A 21,424-nucleotide genomic window follows, 5' to 3' on the forward strand; every position below is an offset into this window, starting at 1 on the left:
GATGCGGCGGCTGCCGCGCTCCAGCGCCAGAACGACTGTTAATGTTGCTCCATCTGTAGCCGTTTACTATCACAAAGCTTTCGGTTTATGTGCGACAGGGCCAATTTCACGGAATTTCATTAGAATTTCGCCTCCATACTGTGGATAATGGGTAATGTGTTTGGGCGTGGTAGGTTGAAATCCTCTGACAACACGGGTGCTGTCACACTCTATTTCTGTCTCCTGATATGAGAACGATCTCAGTGTGTTCGGCCTGTGTTACCACCACCAGCTTTCACGTTACCTGTTAGGAAGAAAAAGTTATGCTCAAATGAAAGGCACCATTGATTTGCTGGTGAAATCTCCTGTTTGATGTGTTATATTACCTCCTTTCCATTAGGAAATTAAGAATTACGTCCAAGATGGCGGCTTTAAAAATGGCCGCCATGTTGACAATATAGCTTCATAGGTTTTGATCCTCTCCAATGTGATATTACTTGTTTTTAAATTTCTGTTCAGGCGCCAGGTTTTGGTTTAGAAGGGTGGTTAAACATTTCTGACTACGCTTTATTCGACTTGGAGATACGCCGGTTCGATATATGGTGGTGAAAAATTTGCCAGTATTTCGTCGGCGAGATGAAGAGAATGTTCCTGAGCACCAGTTTTTGCGTCAATGTCCTGGATTAAATTCCTAACCTTTTGGCAGTGTCTCATTAAGCGAGGGCCTGTGACACTGCTGATGGTCATCAGTCCGTCTGATGGGGACGCTAAACTCGGCGGCTCCCTCGGTGTTATTCGATAGGAGTAGGCTGTGTGCCGGCATTACGTTTCACCCTCTCCCTACGCTCTTTCCCTGAGAACTGGACTAGCCTGACTTTGAAACTGTACGCTCGGTACATTAGTTAATTATATATTTTATCATTTTTCAAGATTTTAAACGAAAGACATGACCGTCTGCTTTAAATAAATTTCGTATATTTTATTTAAAACGAATTTACGTGAAGAGATTATTGAGCAAAACGACGCCTTTTGGCCATAGTTGTGTTTTACTTAAAGCAGTCTGCCTCACTGGACAGAGATCACGTCTTGGCCGTCTGGGAAAGAGACGTCCTGCACACGTCAAGCAAGTCACCGACCTTACTCCGTATACATATTAGCGCATTTACGAAATAAAAACATTTCCTGGTTCTGGCCATGTTTACCAGAGGGTTTCCTTTGTAAGTCAAATTCCAGAACTATAAAACCCGCATTAAGTATTACGTGTGGCATGCCCTCTACGTCAGAGGTATTTGGATCAAACTATCTTGATTCTACAATGCGTAGAAACTCTAACAACCCGCTGTACCTTCAACGGACCGAGAAGCAAAAGTACAGAAAAAACATAAAAACTAAAATTGAGCAGACAGCACTAGTCTGTGGTACGTTTTTGTATACAGAGATCTAGCGAGATACGCCGAAGAGTTTCATTTCATGTAGCCACTATATGCGGATTTGTAATGTTTCGTATAAAATTGCTTCTTTTTTGTTTCCTTTATTTTTAACTCTCAGATTAAGCTGATTGTATAGGCCGAAATGTGTACAGCTGTGTGGTATAACAATCAAAACGATCAAAACGTAACTTCGTATTCACATGTGGTATTATGATCGCGGCTCGTATCAGATTTTCATGTTCTTTATTGACAGTGATATTTTGTTGACTGGAGGTCTTTAGAATCAAACATATCCATAAAATGACAGGTCTTAGTCAAACGAAGTCTCTTCCACATTAAAGTCTACACCATCCATGTACTGCAGCTTAGGAGTTCTGGTGCCTTTGTCAGACGTGTACACAAACATGCTGGCTTTGCTGTAGGTCTTTGCGAGCTGTTTGTTTGAGTGCTGCGCAATAGTTGTAAGAGTCCGGTACTGGCGCTTGGCGCATTCAGTAGACTGTGCCACATGTGGCGTCTGCCAACCCGCCAGTGTCTCGTCTTTGCATTTTAGGGCAGGAGCGACTGCCTCAGGCAGTGCAAATAGTCGACTGAGTGTACACCCCAGCAGGGAGCGCTCTATTTATGTTGTCGCATCGCTGCTGCTTCACCATTTTCTGCGCCGCTGGTTTACACCGTGAAATCCTGGGGCTATCGCAGTAATGTAAACACGTAGTACTTGCTCTATAGCACCGAACTGTGATCAGACTTTATTTTAATCTTCGAATGGTGAGGTACTGTAGCTTATGAATTAACTCTGCCTCAGAAGATTTACCTGAAGTAAATTAGTTTCCATTAACTCGTGTCAAATTCTAACACAGGTTAGTACGGAAATCCGCTTACTATCTGCTAGAAAATCTTCACGATTACACCTCAGCGCAGTTTACTAAACCTGTTACCAAACTGGTGGTCTGCTTAAATTCCACAATGCTTCACCGTCAGAAAATAGTAACAGTTCACGAAACAAGTAAAATCAATGAACAGATCTAAACATCCAGTCTCTCGCTATTCAAGCTGGTGTTGAAACTGAAGACATCAGGCAGGATTCGGGAATATTAAATTGCACCTTTAAAGTTCCATTCAGCCATGAGGATACCACAATGTTTTCAATGTCTAAAAATCTCATTAACGCTATCTTCAAGCTCCTACATGTTAAAAACAACGAGTATACATGTAGTATATGCTAAGGTTCACCACTAATTGACATTAGAGATAATGAAGCGTATGAAAGTCCTTAAAACCTACAAAATAAAACATGCAGCTTTAAAAAGCGTACCTGTGCACACAAAGCAGAACAAAGGAGAATATGTACACATACTGGTTAGCATAGAACCTAAATATTTTGACATACCAATTACAATAGAACATGCCAAACATAAAAACGAAAAAAATAGACAATATACAAAATTGGGCGCACAAACGAATGAAGCTTGTCTAGTCTTCTTTCATTACAGATAATTTCCATAACTCATATAGACGATAATCACCACAATTCTTAAATAAAAATATTCTTTTAATTTGAATGTGGACAGTTCCTCCTAGTAATAATGGTCATTCTCATCTATGTGAGTTATGGAAATTTTTTATATAAAAAAAATACTAGACAAGCTTCATTCGTTTGTGCGTCCGATTATGTATATTGTTAATTTTTTGTTTTTGTAATGTTTGGCATGTTCTATCATAACTTATGTTCAAAATGTTCAAATGTGTGTGAAATCTTATGGGACTTAACTACTAAGGTCATCAGTCCCTAAGCTTACACACTACTTAACCTAAATTATCCTAAGGACAAACACACACACACCTATGTCCGAGGGAGGACTCGAACCTCCGCCGGGACCAGCCGCATAACTGTTATGTGAAAATGGTTTCGATGCTAAACAGTCTCTTTACATATTCTGCTTTGTTGTGCTTTGTGTGCACAGATACTCTACAAGCTGCATGTTGCATTTTGTAGGTTTTAAGGACTTCTTATTACGCTTCATTTTCTGTAATGTCAACTACTGGTATACCTTGACATATACTACATGTATTCTCGTCTTTCAGATGCAGGGGCATGAAAATGACAATGATGAGGTGCCGAAACTGGTATTCTGAATAAAATAACTTCTGAAAACATGCTGCTGTTTATTGATTTTTATTTGGTAAGTGAACTACTATGCTTGCCTACGATAACCGCGCACAATCGCAAATGAGAAATACGGAAATATAAGCGCCAACAGTAATTACAAACAATTACGACTACTCAAAGCGAACAAGGCACTGGACACTGATGGAGTCTCCACCACATTTTAAATTGAATACGCTGCCGAAGTATCCCCCTTCCTACCACACATTTATCGGAATCTATGGGGTTGCGAGGTGCCCAGCGTGAATGGGAAAGAACACAGACCACTCATGTTTACATATACTCTGTAAGCCGCTGTACTTTGCATGGCGGAGGGTTCATCATATCAGTATTACCAGTTTTATTTCGTGTTGAAGGGGAAAAGATAGTCTACATAACTCTGCACGCGCTCTAATCCTTCTTATCTTATTCTCGTCACGTCTACGCGAGATATACGTTGGTGGCCGTATACTGGTTGCACAGTCCGTACAGGGATCCTACTATCGATAGTAGTATGACGTAAATCGTATCCTTTACGCATCGCTGGTTCTCTGGAACTTTCGTAGCTGAGTGCGCCTTTTCCAGCAGGGGCACTGTGTTCCTATTTTTGTTCAACAGTGCCCAAACGCCACGGGTCACGCACCAGAATGCGAGGGGGAAGAGTCGTCGATCGGGTTTCACGTGAAACTGTCCCACAAGTTATTTGAATAGGTTGTCAACGTGATGAAATACGAGCTTGGAAGTTTTCCTTCGATTGATAGGGCAACAGTGAGTAATTATTCGGTTTATTCGTGGAGGGTGCACATAATGACACACGAAATCAGTGAACAAATCAGTGTAATCATTGTTAGTAATATCCGTTGACGCGGCATATTATGTGAAGAGTTATAAAGATTACCGTGGACTCTCATAGGGTGGGAGGTTACTTTGGAAAAGCAATTCAGTAATGTCGAATGTCAGTGCGAAAGTGGGAAAAATTTAACTCTTATGTAGCATGGTTGGACTTAGGTACTGTTAGGAAATGTTACCTACGAAAGTAATAACGAAATAAACTTGTATATAGTGTGTCAAACATAAGCAATTTAGTTAACGAGGTACTGTTTTCAAGTAATCAATAATTTACTACAGCAATGTGAGCACTACTGATTGCTGTACAGAATTTTTGGTCACTGCCCTGTGGTTTTTGAATGGTCTGTTTGAATTCGGCGTAGTCTGTTGCACTGTTGATATAACATTCTGTACCAGTGATGGGCACTGAATGGGTTACAACAGCCGGCCGTTGTGGCGAGTGGTTCTAGGCGCATCAGTCCCGAACCGAGCTGCTGCTACGGTCGCAGGTTCGAATCCTGCCTCGGGCATGTATGTGTGTGATGTCCTTAGGTTAGTTAGGTTTAAGTAGTTGTAGGTCTATGGGACTGATGACCTCCAATGTTAAGTCCCATAGTGTTTAGAGCCATTTGAGCGATTTTTTGGGTTACAACATTACTTTATGTTGTTTTCCCTACTGCGAGGTTGTGAAGCGATTTTCAAATGATGATCTGAAATACAAGGGTTGGTCGAACATATGGAAACACAGCGAGAAATGCGTGCTTCAACATAATGCAGATACTAACCAAGCCTGCAGGTTGCACCGTTGTATTCAACCACGAATGGTACCTGTGCAATGTCCTCAATACGTTGCAAGCGTTAATCGTGGTCAGAACGTATGCTGCGCAGTTGAGAGTGCATTATGTCGGAGTTAAGCGAATTCGAACGTCGGCAAAGTGTTCGTGCTCGTATGGTGGCTGCTTCCGTAACCAAGGTAGCCGAGGTGCTTAGTGTTTCGAGTGGCACCGTCACGAAGGTTTATACAGCATACAGGCAAGGCGGAAACACATCATCTGCTAAGTCACAAAGCGGATGCAAATGTCTGTTTAGTGGTCGTCTCAGAAGATCATTAAAGAGAATTGTGATGAAAAAGAAGGGAACGGCATTTACCGAAGTCACTGTGGAACTGAATGTCGCATTCGCGAACCCTCTCAGCACCAAAACAATACGAAGCGAGTTTCGTAAGCCGGGAATTGCAGGGCGAGCTGGAATTACAGACAGGCGAGCTGGTATTCGCGTAATAGTAAAAACGTGGTTCCGAAGCCATAAAACCTTGACTATAAAGCAGTGGAAGAAAGTCGTTTGGTTGGATGAGTCTTGTTGCATACTGTTTACCACTTCTGGCCGAGTACGACCCATGAGTGAAACATGGTGAACCGGCTGCTGTGGTCGAGCGGTTCTAGGCGCTTCAGTCCGGAACCGCGCTGCTGATACGGTCGCAGGTTCGAACCCTGCCTCGGGCATGGATGTGTGTGATGTCCTTAAGTCAGTTAGGTTTAAGTAGTTCTAAATTCTAGGGGACTGATGACCTCAGAAGTTGAGTCCCATAGTGCTCAGAGCAATTTTTAGGTTTAAGTAGTTCTAAGTTCTAGAGGACTGATGATCTCAGATGTTAAGTCCCATAGTGCTCAGAGCCATTTTTTTACTGCCAAGGATTATGTGACCGTTTTGGCTGATCAGGTCCATCCTATGGTACAATGTTTGTTCCCAATGACGATTATGTGTCCCAAAACGATAGGGTCCCCGTTCACACAGCCGTTATCAGCCAGAACTGGTTTTGTGAGTAGTAGCATGAATTGTCGTATCTCTCAACATCTACATTTACACTCCGCAATCCACCCAACGGTGTGTGGCGGAGGCACTTTATGTGCCACTGTCATTACCTCCCTTTTCTGTTCCAGTCGCGTATGGTTCGCGGGAAGAACGACTGTCTGAAAGCCTCCGTGCACGCTCGAATCTCTCTAATTTTACATTCGTGATCTTCGTGATCTCCTCGGGAGGGATAAGTAGGGGGAAGCAATATATTCGATACCTCATCCAGAAACGCACCCTCTCGAAACCTTTCGAGCAAGCTACACCGCGATGCACAGCGCCTCTCTTGCAGAGTCTGCCACTTTAGTTTGCTAAACATCTCCGTAACGCTATCACGCTTACCAAATAACCCTGTGACGAAACGCGCCGCTCTTCTTTGGATCTTCTCTATCTCCTCCGTCAACCCGATCTGGTACGGATCCCACACTGATGAGCAATACTCAAGTATAGGTCGAACGAGTGTTTTGTAAGCCACCTCCTTTGTTAATGGACTACATTTTCTAAGGACTCTCCCAATTAATCTCAACCTGGTACCCGCCTTACCGACAATTAATTTTATAAGATCATTCCACTTCAAATCGTTCCGCATGCATACTCCCAGATATTTTACAGAAGTAACTGCTACCAGTGTTTGTTCCGCTATCATATACAATAAAGGATCCTTCTTTCTATGTATTCGCAATACATTACATTTGTCTGTGTTAAGGGTCAGTTGCCACTCCCTGCACCAAGTGCCTATCCGCTGCAGATCTTCCTGCATTTCGCTACAATTTTGTAATGCTGCAACTTCTCTGTATACTACAGCATCATCCGCGAAAAGCCGCATGGAACTTTCGACGCTATCTACTAGGTCATTTATATATATTGTGAAAAGCAATTGTCCCATAACACTCTCCTGTGGCACGCCAGAGGTTACCTTAACGTCTGTAGACGTCTCTCCATTGATAACAACATGCTGTGTTCTGTTTGCTAAAAATTCTTCAATCCAGCCACACAGCTGGTCTGATATTCCGTAGGCTCTTACTTTGTTTATCAGGCGACAGTGCGGAACTGTATCGAACGCCTTCCGGAAGTCAAGGAAAATGTCATCTACCTGGGAGCCTGTATCTAATATTTTCTGGGTCTCATGAACAAATAAAGCGAGTTGGGTCTCACACGATCGCTATTTCCGGAATCCATGTTGATTCCGACAGAGTAGACTTTGGGTTTCCAGAAATGACATGATACGCCAGCAAAAAACATCATCTAAAATTCTACAACAGACCGACGTCAGAGATATAGGTCTATAGGTTTGCGCATCTGCTCGACGGCCCTTCTTGAAGACTGGGGCTACCTGTGCTCTTTTCCAATCATTTGGAACCTTCCGATCCTCTAGAGACTTGCGGTACACGGCTGTTAGAAGGGGGGCAAGTTCTTTCGCGTACTCTGTGTAGAATCGAATTGGTATCCCGTCTGGTCCAGTGGACTTTCCTCTGTTCAGTGATTCCAGTTGCTTTTCTATTCCTTGGACACTTATTTCGATGTCAGCCATTTTTTCGTTTGTGCGAGGATTTAGAGAAGGAACTGCAGTGCGGTCTTCCTATGTGAAACAGCTTTGGAAAAAGGTGTTTAGTATTTCAGCTTTGCGCGTGTCATCCTCTGTTTCAATGCCATCATTATCATCATCATCCCAGAGTGTCTGGATATGTTGTTTCGAGCCACTTACTGATATAACGTAAGACCAGAACTTCCTAGGATTTTCTGTCAAGTCGGTACATAGAATTTTACTTTCGAATTCACTGAACGCTTCACGCATATCCCTCCTTACCCTAACTTTGACATCGTTTAGCTTCTGTTTGTCTGAGAGGTTTTGGCTGCGTTTAAACTTGGAGTGAGGCTCTCTTTGCTTTCGCAGTAGTTGTTGAACCACGGTGGGTTTTTCCCGTCCCTCACAGTTTTACTCGGCACGTACCTGTCTAAAACGCATTTTACGATTGTCTTGAACTTTTTCGATAAGCACTCAACATTGTCAGTGTCGGAACAGAAATTTTCGTTTTGATCTGTTAGGTAGTCTGAAATCTGCCTTCTATTACTCTTGCTAAACAGATAAACCTTCCTCCCTTTTTTTATATTCCTACTAACTTCCATATTCAGGGATGCTGCAACGGCCTTATTATCACTGATTCCCTGTTCTGCGCTTATAGAGTTCGGGTCTGTTTGTTATCAGTAGGTCCAAGATGTTATCTCCACGAGTCGGTTCTCTGTTTAATTGCTCGAGGTAATTTTCGGATAGTGCACTCAGTATAATGTCACTCGGTGCTCTGTCCCTACCACCCATCCTAAACATCCGAGTGTCCCAGTCTATATCTGGTAAATTGAAATCTCCACCTAAGACTATAACATGCTGAGAAAATTTATGTGAAATGTATTCCAAATTTTCTCTCAGTTGTTCTGCCACTAATGCTGCTGAGTCGGGAGGTCGGTAAAAGGAGCCAATTATTAACCTAGCTCGGTTGTTGAGTGTAGCCTCCACCCATAACAATTCACAGGAACTATCCACTTCTACTTCACTACAGGATAAACTACTACTAATAGCGACAAACACGCCACCACCGGTTGCGTGCAATCTATCCTTTCTAAACACCGTCTGTGCCTTTGTAAAAATTTCGGCAGAATTTATCTCTGGCTTCAGCCAGCTTTCTGTACCTATAACGATTTCAGCCGAGATGCTTTCTATCAGCGCTTGAAGTTCCGGTACTTTACCAATGCAGCTTCGACAGTTGACAATTACAATACCGATTGCTGCTTGGTCCCCGCATGTCCTGACTATGCCCCGCACCCTTTGAGGCTGTTGCCCTTTCTGTACTTGCCCGAGGCCATCTAACCTAAAACCCGCCCAGTCCACGCCACACAACCTCTGCTACCCGTGTAGCCGCTTTCTGCGTGTAGTGGACTCCTGACCTATCCAGCGGAACCCGAAACCCCACCACCTTATGGCGCAAGTCGAGGAATCTGCAGCCCACACGGTCGCAGAACCGTCTCAGCCTCTGATTCAGATCCTCCACTCGGCTCTGTACCAAAGGTCCGCAGTCAGTCCTGTCGACGATGCTGCAGATGGTGAGCTCTGCTTTCATCCCGCTAGCGAGATTGGCAGTCTTCACCAAATCAGATAGCCGCCGGAAGCCAGAGAGGATTTCCTCCGATCCATAGCGACACACATCATTGGTGCCGACATGAGCGACCACCTGCAGATGGGTGCACCCTGTACCCTTCATGGCATCCGGAAGGACCCTTTCCACATCTGGAATGACTCCCCCCGGTATGCACACGGAGTGCACATTGGCTTTCTTCCCCTCTCTTGCTGCCATATCCCTAAGGGGCCCCATTACGCGCATGACGTTGGATGGTTGGTTGGTTGTTTGAGGTTAAAGGGACCAAACAGCAAGGTCATCAGTCCCTTGTTTCAAATAGACTCCATTCTGCTAACGGGACATCTCAGTATAGTCAGAAAAATAAAACGGATAAAGGGGAAACGTAAAAGGGCAGTCACGTTGTCAATAGTAAAAACAAATGAGAGAAGTTGGCAAGAGAACGAACCCAACACTATGCTGAAGCAGCATAGGCAAGACCACCTGTGACTTAAAAGGTACAACTGCTATAATGCAGAAAGTACGTATGGGAATAGAAAAACTAACCAAGCCTTAAAAAGAAGGGGTAAAAACAGAGTAAAAGGGAAAGAAAAGAGGATTCCGGTCAGGGAGGTGAATCGGGAATCTCTGAACACTGCCTACAGTGGGAGACACCCAAACACTCACCGCCCTGCCCCAACACCAGAGGGAGATTAAAAACTTTAAAAATGAGAATAAAAACCACTCTCCCGGAGGAAACCTAGAACCAGAGAGACCATCCGGGAATCGTCAGCCAACATCAAAGGTAAAGTGTGGGGGAGTCTGTACTTAGCACGCAGAGCCAAAAGAAGGGGGCATTCAACCAAAATGTGGGCCACTGACTGGAAGGCTCCACAACCACATAGCGGGGGTGGCTCATCACGCAAAAGGAAACCATGGGTCAGCCTGGTATGGCCAATGCGGAGACGACACAGTGTGGTCGAGTCCTTGCGGGAGAGGCGAAAGGAAGAACGCCATGGGCCTGATTCACTTTAATGGCACGAAGTTTATTAGACAGTGGAGTAGCCTCCCAAGAATTGGCCCATGACTGTGCAAAGTGGGATTTGATGTGAAGCCGTAAATCCGCTGCAGGAGGGGTTACAGAAAACGGGGGGTAAGTAACTGCTCCCCCAGCCAAACGATCAGCGAGCTCATTACCCGGGATACCCACATGGCCCGGGACCCATAGGAAGATCAGCGAGATGGTCATGGATGGCAGAGACCAAGGGATGGCGCGAAAAACACCGGTCAATAGCAAGAAGGCCACTCATCGAGTCCGTACATAACAAAACGCGGTTTTGTTGGGATTGTTTAATAAAGGTAAGGGCCCGGGAAATTGCCATCAATTCCGCAGTAAACACCCCACATGAGGGTGGCAGTAGATGATTTTCCGTTCCAACAAAGGACGTGAAGGCATACCCAACATGATCAGCAGATTTAGAACCATCAGTGTAAAAAACAACAGCATCCCGAAACTCCCATAAAATTTGGCGGAAAAAGGAACGGAACACCACCGGGGGGATGGAATCTTTCGGACCGCGGCGGAGATCCATCCGAATTCGAGGCCGAGGAACTAACCAAGGAGGGGTGGAGGGCAGGGAGCGAGGAAGACAGGACAAAGAAGGAAGCCGAAAATCACGGTTAAGAGACGCAAGGCGCAGTCCAACCGGTAAACCCGCCCGAGGGCGGGAGTCAGGCGGGCGACGTCCATGGTCTGGGAATAGGATAGAATAGGAAGGATGAGCGGGAGAAGAACGGATAGTAAGGGCATAAGACACCAGAAGCTGGGACCGCCGAACAAAAAGGGGGGGGATCCCAGCTTCAACCAGGAGACTATCAACAGGGCTAGTAGGGAAGGCACCGGTGGCCAAACGGATACCACGATGGTGGACCGGATCCAGCACGTGCAGCGTGGAAGGAGCAGCTGAACCATAAACTTGACAACCATAGTCCAAACGTGACAGAACTAGAGCACGATAAAGACGGAGGAGGAGGGAACGGTCCGCACCCCAAGAGGAGTGGGCAAGGAAGCGAAGGACATTGAGTTTACGGAAACATTCTACCTTCAGGAGTCTGATATGGGGCAGCCAAGTGAGCTTGTTGTCGAAAAGAAGACCTAGGAAACGAAACTGTGGAACCACAGGCAATCTTTGTGCAGCGAGATAGAGCTCTGGATCAGGGTGGACCGTAGTACGGCGACAGAAGTGGACCACCCGCGATTTTAAAGGAGAGAATTGAAACCCGTGTGAGAGGGTCCATGCAGAGGCACGCCGTATAGCCACCTGGAGCTGCCGTTCTGCAGATGGCATCGAGGAGGAACTAACCCAAATGCAGAAATCATCCACATACAGGGCAGGGGCGACCAAGGGACCGACAGAGGCCACAAGTCCATCGATAGCAATGAGGAAAAGAAGGACACTCAAGACAGAACCCTGTGGGATGCCCGTCTCCTGGGTCCGTGGAGAACTAAAAGCAGTACCAACTCGAACTCTGAATGACCGATGGATCAGGAACTGGCGGATAAAAATCGGGAGTGGGCCCCGAAGACCCCACTGATGAAGGGTTAGTAAGATGTGATGGCGCCAGGCCGTGTCATAGGCCTTGCGAAGGTCAAAAAACACTGCAACCAAATGGCGGCGCTGGGAAAAAGCCTGCCGAACTGCGGATTCCAAGCGAAGTAAATGATCAATTGGAGATCGTCCCTCTCGAAAGCCACACTGGTAAGGGGACAATAGATCCCGAGATTCGAGGACCCAAGTGAGCCGACGGGCTACCAGCCGTTCAAGTAACTTACAACCAACATTGGTCAAACTAATTGGCCGATAGCTGTCAACAGATAGGGGGTTCTGACCAGGCTTAAGGACAGGAACCACAATGCTATCCCTCCACTGAGAAGGGAAGTCACCCTGGAGCCAGATACGGTTAAACACCCGAAGAAGATGGTGCCGTTGTGGAGCACTGAGATGTTGAAGCAGCTGGTTATGAATGGAATCTGGGCCAGAGGCCGTATCGTGAGAAGAAGATAGAGCAGAAAGAAATTCCCATTCAGTGAAAGGTTCGTTGTAAGATTCTGACTCACAAGTGGTGAAACATAAGGTGACAGCTTCAGCCTGCTGTTTTTGATGAAGGAAAGCAGCTGGATAGGAGGCCGACGCTGATGCCACTGCAAAATGGGTCGCAAGATGTTCTGCAAGAACTAATGGGTCCGTACAAATGCCATCTGGGAGGTGAAGGCCTGGGAGGGTGGACTGCCGATGGCAACCTTGGAGAGAGCGAAGTGTAGCCCATACCCGTGACAGAGGGACAGTGGAACCAAGGGAAGAAACGAATCGTTCCCAACATATCCGCTTGCTCTGTTTGATTAAATAACGGGCTTTAGCGCGAAGGCGCTTAAAGGTAGAAAGGCTGGCTACAGATGGGTGCCTCTTAAAGTGTTGCAAAGCTCGACGGCGATCACGGATGGCAATGGCAATGGCCGTACTCCACCACGGGACTTGCCGACGACGAAATTGTCCAGATGAGCGCGGGACAGCAAGGTTAGCAGCGCGAACAATCGCGTCAGACACGTCACGTAGGACGTCATCAATACAACCCGACAAAGAGGGAGAAAACTCGACCTGTGCAGTATATAGAGGCCAATCGGCGCGGTGGAAAGACCAACGAGGTAACCTCTCCATCGGGGAGCGGGAAGGGAGCGTGATAATCAACGGGAAATGGTCACTATCACAAAGGTCGTCATGTGGCGACCACTGTAATGAAGGGAGGACAGAGGGAGAAGAAAGAGAAAGATCAATGGCAGAAAAGGTACCATGACCAGCACTGAAATGAGTAGGGGAGCCATCATTAAGAAGGCACAGGTCGTGGTCTGCAATAAATTGGTCTGTAAGAAGACCTCGTCTAGATGGAAAGGCACTGCCCCACAAAGGATGATGAGCATTAAAATCCCCAAGGAGGAGGAAGGGAGGAGGAAGTTGCTGAAGAAGGGTGGTTAAGGCAGCAGGTGTAAGAGTCCTGTCAGGAGGGAGATAAAGATTGCATACTGTGACTGCAGAGTCTAAGTGGACCCTAACAGCAACCGCTTCCAATGTAGTTTGGAGAGGAATCCACGTGCTAGCAATGTCTGTACGGACCAACGTACAAACGCCACCAGAAGCCCGCAAGGGTCCGACCCGATTTCGACAGAAAACACGGAACCCACGGAGGGTCGGTGAGTGAGCATCAGTAAAATGAGATTCCTGGAGAACCACACAAGCTGCTGAGTAGGACGAAAGAAGGGATTTCAATTCCGGAAGGTGACGATAGTAGCCATTACAATTCCATTGGAGAACCACAGAACGATGGTTTAAATGAGGGCTGAACACGCTAAATCCAGTCATACCGCCGGGTCCCCACCCGTCACCGACAAGGAGGGGGCGACATCCATAAACGACAGGTCAGAATCCGGTTGTGAAGTCGCGGAAGGGACCTCCGGTGACACCAGAGGCTCTTTGTCCCGGGACTTATGTTTCTTCTTCTTTTCAGGCTGAGATCGAGGAGGGCTGTGTGGCATAATGGAGCCAGCTGCAGCAAGATCAGGAACAGAAAGAGACCGGGCGACCTGGGGGCCGATAGACAGCGGCTCTCGCGGTCGCCGCGCTGCAGCAGACCTTTGACCTGGAAGGTGCCGGGAAGGGGCATCCCGGGAGAGGCGCCCTTGACCGGCAGACGCCGAAGGAGTGGGACACTTCTCCGGCTGGGGAGGGGGAGCAGCGCCCAGAGGAGAAGGTGTGGGAGCCGCAGGGGAGGGGGGAAGGAGAGGGGTCCGGGATGGGGGTAAGGAAGGGGGAGGAAGGGATGAAGATGTAACCAAGGCGTAACTAGATGTCATGGACACAGGGTGCAATCGTGCATATTTCTTACGGGCCTCTGTGTAGCTTAAACGATCAAGGGACTTATACTCCTGTATCTTTTTTTCTTTCTTATAGACTGGGCAATCTGCTGAACGTGGAGAATGACTACCATGACAATTTACACATACAGGTGGGGGAACACAGGGACTCCCCTCATGGAGTGGACGTCCACAGTCACCACAGAGAGGGTCCTGGGAACAGCGAGAAGACATGTGGCCAAAACGCAAGCACTTAAAACACCGCATAGGAGGTGGGATGTACGGCTTCACATCACAGCGATAGACCATAATCTTAACTTTCTCAGGAAGGGTATCTCCTTCAAAGGCCAGGATAAAGGCACCAGTATCAATACGATTATCTTTAGGACCCTTCTGAACACGCCGAACAAAGTGAACACCCCGCCGTCCGAGATTGTCCCGAAGTTCCTCATCAGTTTGAAGGATGAGGTCTCTGTGAAAAATCACACCTTGTACCATATTTAGAGACTGGTGAGGGGTAATGGACACGGGTATTGTGCCAAGATGGGTACAGGCACGAAGGGCCGCAGATTGGGCAGCCGAAGCAGTTTTTATCAGCAACGAACCTGACCGCATCTTGCTCAGGGAGTCCACTTCGCCGAACTTGTCTTCAATGTGTTCCACAAAGAATAAAGGTTTGACACTGGTGAAAGTATCTCCATCAGTCCTGGTGCAAACTAGATAACGGGGGAAAGGTTTTGCCCCTAGACGACGGGCCTGACCCTCCTCCCAGGGGGTAGCCACGGAAGGGAAGGCCGAAGGGGCAAGAGAAGCAGCACTTGAGGAATCAGTACCACGCAGAGAGACGGCCGCAGAAGAGCGGCCAGAGTTTTGGACCCGTATGCGTTTCATCTGCATAGCGTCCGCCCTGATACCACCCACTCCGATCAGGGGCTCTCCTCACGGGCGCCACCCAGCCACAGCAAGGGCCGTCTGGCACGGCGGCCATTGCCGGGAGTTCCGATGCTCCAGGATGACGAGCAACCACTCCAAGGCATGCATGAGGAGGTCACAGCTCAGGTATCAGAAGTGTGATCCCTGTGTGTTCAGGGGGCTCAACCAAAAGGGTACATAGCGACCCCACCACACGGGCTGGCTACCGTGCTGGCTATGCACCCTAGCATCAGACAACGACGTAAAAGAAAAGGTGGAATGTACTAGGAGGGCACACGTCGGAGACACTAGGTAAGGTGCTCTTCCCCAAATGGCTCACACTACGGAAGAGAAATTTTGGAATGGAGGTCAAACCCCAGAGGGGACCAAGGAATGCCAAAAGGAGGAGATGATTACGCAACAAAGCCGGAGTGTAAAACCAACAGAACCAGGAGGATAGCGGGGGCCAACATAAGCAAGGACACCAATAGAGGGAGAGGAGAGGGCGAGGGGAAAGGGGTATGGAGGGGAAAGGAGGGGAAGGGAAAGGAAATGCAGCCCGGGAGAGAAAGAAGGCTGCAATGGCTCGGGGCCCCGTGCTCGCCACGCACGTATCCACAAAAGAGTTGTGGACCCCCTGGGGGGGCATGACGTTGGAGCTCCCAACTACCAGTAAGCCCACCCTCTGCGACCGCCCGGATCTTGCAGACTGAGGGGCGACCTCTGGAACAGGACAAGTAGCCATGTCCGGCCGAAGATCAGTATCAGCCTGAGACAGAGCCTGAAACCGGTTCGTCAGACAAACTGGAGAGGCCTTCCGTTCAGCCCTCCGGAATGTCTTTCGCCCCCTGCCACACCTCGAGACGACCTCCCACTCTACCACAGGTGAGGGATCAGCCTCAATGTGGGCAGTAGCCCGTGCAGCCACAGTCTTAGTCCGATCGGGGGATGCGTGGGACGAGCTGGCCGTCTCCGACAAACCCCCATCCGGACCCTCACAGTGATGCCCATTGGCAACAGCCTCAAGCTGTGTGACCAAAGCCAACACTGCCTGAAGCTGGGAGCGATGGGATGCCAACTCAGCCTGCACCCGAACACAGCAGTTGCAGTCTCTCCTGGCTACCATAGTCACCACATCTCAATATCCACCTCCATCATCGTTACCTGAACCTGCTACTATTTGGCAGGAATAATGGTATAAGATTCCGTTGAAAACCATACAGAATCCGAATACATCCTGTTGTATCCACGGAACCAACCAACCAACCAACCAACTCGCGCCCTGACCGTGACATCGCTGGCCACAGTTCCTGTCGCGGCCGTCGGCGTCTCAGGGCGTTACCGCCGACGGAAGATGTCGCGCCATGGCTGAGCTCGGGTCCGCAGCGCCCTCTGGCTTTTGCATATAAGGAGGAGCGCTGGCCCTGAGACGGACAGTCTATTGTCAATTGTTTATTGCTAGCCTTTCGTGGAGTTTATGGCGGAGCCATTGCAGTGTGATATTTGCTATTGTATTCGACTAGGCTCAGTACACGGATTACTCTTGGATATTACTTGAACTTGTATTGCTGGTGCACGTTTCGTCAGAAATAAAGATAAGTTATCTCTTCATTCTAGCTGACGCAATTCTTGTCAATTATTTTTCGGCCAACTGCCATAGCAACATCCTGGTCACTACCCACGCTTTATACAATTTGTGGTGGCTGCCCCAAAAGTACCGCCGAGGACCTTGTGTTTGGGAGCCGTCACAAAATATCCATTTCGAGGCGAGTGGAAGCCGTTATGAATGTCAACGGTTTTCCTTCATCGCATAGGCATGGTAATATGTTGTTTTTCCACGTTTCCATACTTTTCTCCCCCATGTACATATAAAAGGTAACATATTTAAGTTGTAAAATGTAAAGCAAGCATTCGCTGTTTAGCCAAAGGATAACAATATGACTTACATAGTGTGACCCATTAAATCTATATACCCTAATTACAGCCGAAGCACTCCTCGAATTGCACAATGGTAAACACGAAGGACTTTGGTCTAGTATACAGCAAAATTACACAGAAGTTCAGTATAATTAAAAATGATGGGGACATAATAGAGGAGAACCTTATTTAACAAGCAAGAACGGTATTACGTTTCTAAGTGGTATTCTACATCAATTTTATTCGAGGAATACTTGGTGCCGTATATTTAATCGTGACGCCAGATAATGTTTTAAAACGGTTTATTATATGATGCAACCCTATCTTGTTTGGCAACAATTTTTCGTTAAGCATAACTTTTACTTCATTGCACCGTAGGCCAACCACCAGTTTCTTGTTTGTTACTGTGTGATTGGATACACTATGTAAGTCTTCTTTTTGTTCTTTCATGTAAATAACCTATGTTTGTTTTGTATTTTATTTCTGAGCTATGTTAAGGGTGATGTGTATTTCAAACAATTTGAACGTGGCTTCACAATCAAAACTGCACAGGAATGGAAGAAACACAAACGGATACTTTTACCCACCCAGTGGCAGCGATGGTGGTAGAATGTTACCATCCAGGCAATTTGTGGTGGTGGCGCACGTTATTGCAACTAAAATAGTTATGACTAAAGTTTCGTGGTAACCGAAGCTACCGATACAGACATTCGCTGTTCAGTTCCTAAATCGCTGAGTGCTCTACTATATATACGAGTAGAGGAATCCAATGTAGAATGTAAAAATTAACGGTCTGAAGAGAATGTAAACTGTGTTTTCTACAGCCTTGCTACCAACCAGAGTAGACCAGTGATGCATAGACTTCGCGTTGATAGAACTGGAAGTACAGATATACGAACAGGACACCACCACACGCTACTGATTTGGTTTTTGCCATAAAATGACCAGGTGGTTAAATGTTTCAAATTCTGTTGTTCATCCACTGTTTGGAGTATCTCGATCCAACATTTGGCTTCCAGACAACGAGCCAAAGACAGGCTACGTGTCCTGTTATGCAGGCGAAGGAACAGGTTCGCAACCCCACACCAATAATGTGACAAATATTTGCAAATGTATTACTGAATTATATCGTGTGAACACTGAATGTTCAGCTGAATGGAAGAAGGTCGTAAATAACAAAATTTACATTGTAAACTGAGCGGCTTTATGTGCTTGGGGGTTCACAGTCAAAATAATTTTTCTTGTAAGATCATAATCTGTACGCCGTCGACTGTAGGTTTCATTTTTCAATACACGATTGCAGTTGTAGCACTTAGACGACTGTCAATTGTTTCTGCAACATAACCACTATTGTTAAGCAATTCATAACATGTAGCAATGGAAACATTACATATATCTTATGTAAGACTGCAAATGTTGAAGTTAAAGAATAAATGTTTTGCACATGCAACAGTCGCTAGCTTTAAGTAGTTCTAAGTTCTAGGGACTGATGACCTCAGATATTGAGTCCCATAGTGCTCAGAGCCATTTGAACCATTTTTTTCTACATTTCCCCCTCGCGTGTAGGCGAACGCAAAGTTTTAAAAATAAATGACCTTGACGTGTGGTAGAACAACCATATCTCCGAATTTTACAATAGTCAGCTTTAGTCGTTCCTGCTAGAGTATTGTGGGGTGTCATCAGGATGCAAGAAGTCATTAGTTGATTTAGTTCCTGCTGAACAAGCACAAGTGAACCTTATAAACTTGTTAAGACTACTTTGACACCGTGATTCCATTGGAAAAGTTCTAATGTCATCCAGTACTGCGCTCCGCAGACTTACTGGAGATTGTGGGTATGTAAGGACAACGACAATTTATATACCTTTCGCCGTTCGCTAGACAAAGAAGCATTGGCAATAGGTACGCCAGATTACAAACTAATCAAAGACTGAGAATGGCCGATGAGCTTTCTGAAGACAGCTTATTCCATGTTTTGGTTAAGCGCTTAACACTGGCCGCTAAGCTCCGTGGTTTATATGTAGCACAGCTGACTTTCAAGACACTAACTATTACTACATATTCCGATAATTTAAATTGTCACCAAGCTCATGGAAAAACTTTTTAAACCTTGGTTAAAAATTATTTGGTGGCTAATTTTGTCTTGCTGTGAAGTAATCTAAATGTAATTTTGTACTAAGTTTGCCAAAAAAGCACAGACAATTAAGCAGCACTGACGCTAGGACAGAAAAAGTAAAAACTTGGATTAGGAGTGAGTGTCGTCTTAATTCTGAACTTCGGCGAGGCACTTTAACAGCACTCTGTTAGAGTTATTATGAAAGAATGAGCTAATGTGCGCTAGCAATACTAAACAGCACGGTCGGGAACGGCTCATCTCTGTTGGGACACATCTGATACCAACAAGACTGCTGCTTTAGGCTACTTATTACGCTCAACTACGAGAATTTTGGTCCTCTGTCGGAGTCCTGAATTACCTCATTTATTCTCAGAAAAATATACCCGCTTAAGTGTATTAGCTAGATAAATTCTAAGAATTAATTAGGAATGCTGCTGCTTCTGAGGTGGTTTATTTTTCTCATTCATTCTAAACTAGGTAGATAGGGATACAACAAAATGCAAAGATTTTTTCCAAGAAATACTATGTAAATCATAGTGCTGGAATATGTCTCCTGAACATGTATTAATCATTTATCAAGCTGCAATAAAAATCCTCTTTCTATTTAACAGTGCCAAACAGAAGAACATGCACATCATCACATGAGTTTCAAGGAAGAAGGGAAACCTAGCATCGGTTGGTCAGAGGATGAATAAAGGGACCAGAACAGTATGCCGTAATGTAGGCAGCGGGAAAGGTCTCAAATAGTGTCGCTTTGAGTGCTCTCCAAGAACCCAATAAGATTTTTTTAAACTGCGACATATACTCGATTTTTATTCTGTTAGGCTGTTTAATTGCTGCTTGCGGCCGCATGATTTCATGACTTGATTCTCAGTGGATAATTATGCGTTTTTCCGCTACACACTCTTACAACTGCAATGATTGACTTTATACCAACGTATTTTCTTAAATAAACAATTTTCCATCGCCTTTGGTTTGTTTAGTATGTTTATAGCTTCGCTTTTTCCTTGAACAAAAGAATTTGTGAATTTGGAATGTGGTGATTAAATTGTAAGGAAAGGAGGAAGAAAAAAACGTTTCTAATGAGTCGTGCAGTGCGACGCACAAATTCCATTTTCAGTACTAACATTACAGCGTATTGGTTTCAGTCACTGAAAATACTATGTTTACACCAGAAAAATACCTATAAGAGCTATACACTATATAGGATAGGTCGGCCAGGGTGGCCGAGCGGTTCTAGGCGCTACTGTCTGGAACCGCGCGACCGCTACGGTCGCAGGTTCGAATCCTGCCTCGGGAATGGATGTGTGTGATGTCCTTAGGTAAGTTAGGTTTAAGTAGTTCTAAGTTCTAGGGGACTGATGCCCTCAGAAGTTAAGTCCCATAGTGCTCAGAGCCATTTGAACCATTTTGAATATAGGATAGTGTAACAACTCAGAGAACTACAGGGTAACAAAAATAAAATTGGACAGCAAGTTATATACGGTCTGGTGCAGCTTGACCAGATATGTGAACTGAGACTGATGACCTCAGCAGTTAAATCCCATAGTGCTCAGAGCTATTTGAACCATGTGAACTGACAGAGCAAACACGGTTAGGCGCCACAATATCCTCTTCATTGCGTTGAACTACCGTTGCATTATGTTGAGATTCCTTCCTGGCATCCTATGTTGGGTTTTAGAATCATAGCACAATTCATTCATCAAACAGTTCGTTCTGGGCTATATGGTTATTATGTTTAACCATTTTTTGGATCTACTGACAGAATATGGACAACAGTTCGCATATTTTCAGCAGGATAGAGGAACAGCATGCGCCATACGTAAAACTTTTATGTGGTATCCGAGGAGGCGATGGAAGGTGGAAAAAGTCACTGAAGTCTCCTGAACGACTACGTTGCGTTTTTCCAGCATCATCTTTGAAGTAAAGTTTTACTTTTCATGATCTTGGCTAACTTATTTCAGGTCAGGCTCAGAAAATATTTTACGAGAAAATTTTGTTTTGACCAGATGCACAGGTCACTCCAATAATACAGAAAAGAAAGTAGTAATTCGCTGAAGTATCAATGACATCGATTTGTAGTAGGATTTTGGAACTCACATTGTGTTCCAATATTATTAAATACTTTGAAGACAACCATCTATTGACAATACAGAAAATATCATTCTTGTGAAACACAATTGGCTTTTTATTCACACAAAATAACGAGTGCTATTGAAAGGGAATCTGAAAC

General features: G+C 45.6%; 1 protein-coding gene across 1 annotated transcript in view; it reads right to left on the reverse strand.

The window, feature by feature from the left end:
• The window catches only part of LOC124722681 (popeye domain-containing 2-like), a 676,128-nt gene that overhangs the window by 206,264 nt on the left and 448,440 nt on the right, over positions 1-21,424 (reverse strand). The gene's annotated exons all lie outside the window — the stretch shown is intronic.

Source organism: Schistocerca piceifrons, chromosome X, assembly GCF_021461385.2.
Source record: "Schistocerca piceifrons isolate TAMUIC-IGC-003096 chromosome X, iqSchPice1.1, whole genome shotgun sequence".
Lineage (NCBI taxonomy): Eukaryota > Metazoa > Arthropoda > Insecta > Orthoptera > Acrididae > Schistocerca > Schistocerca piceifrons.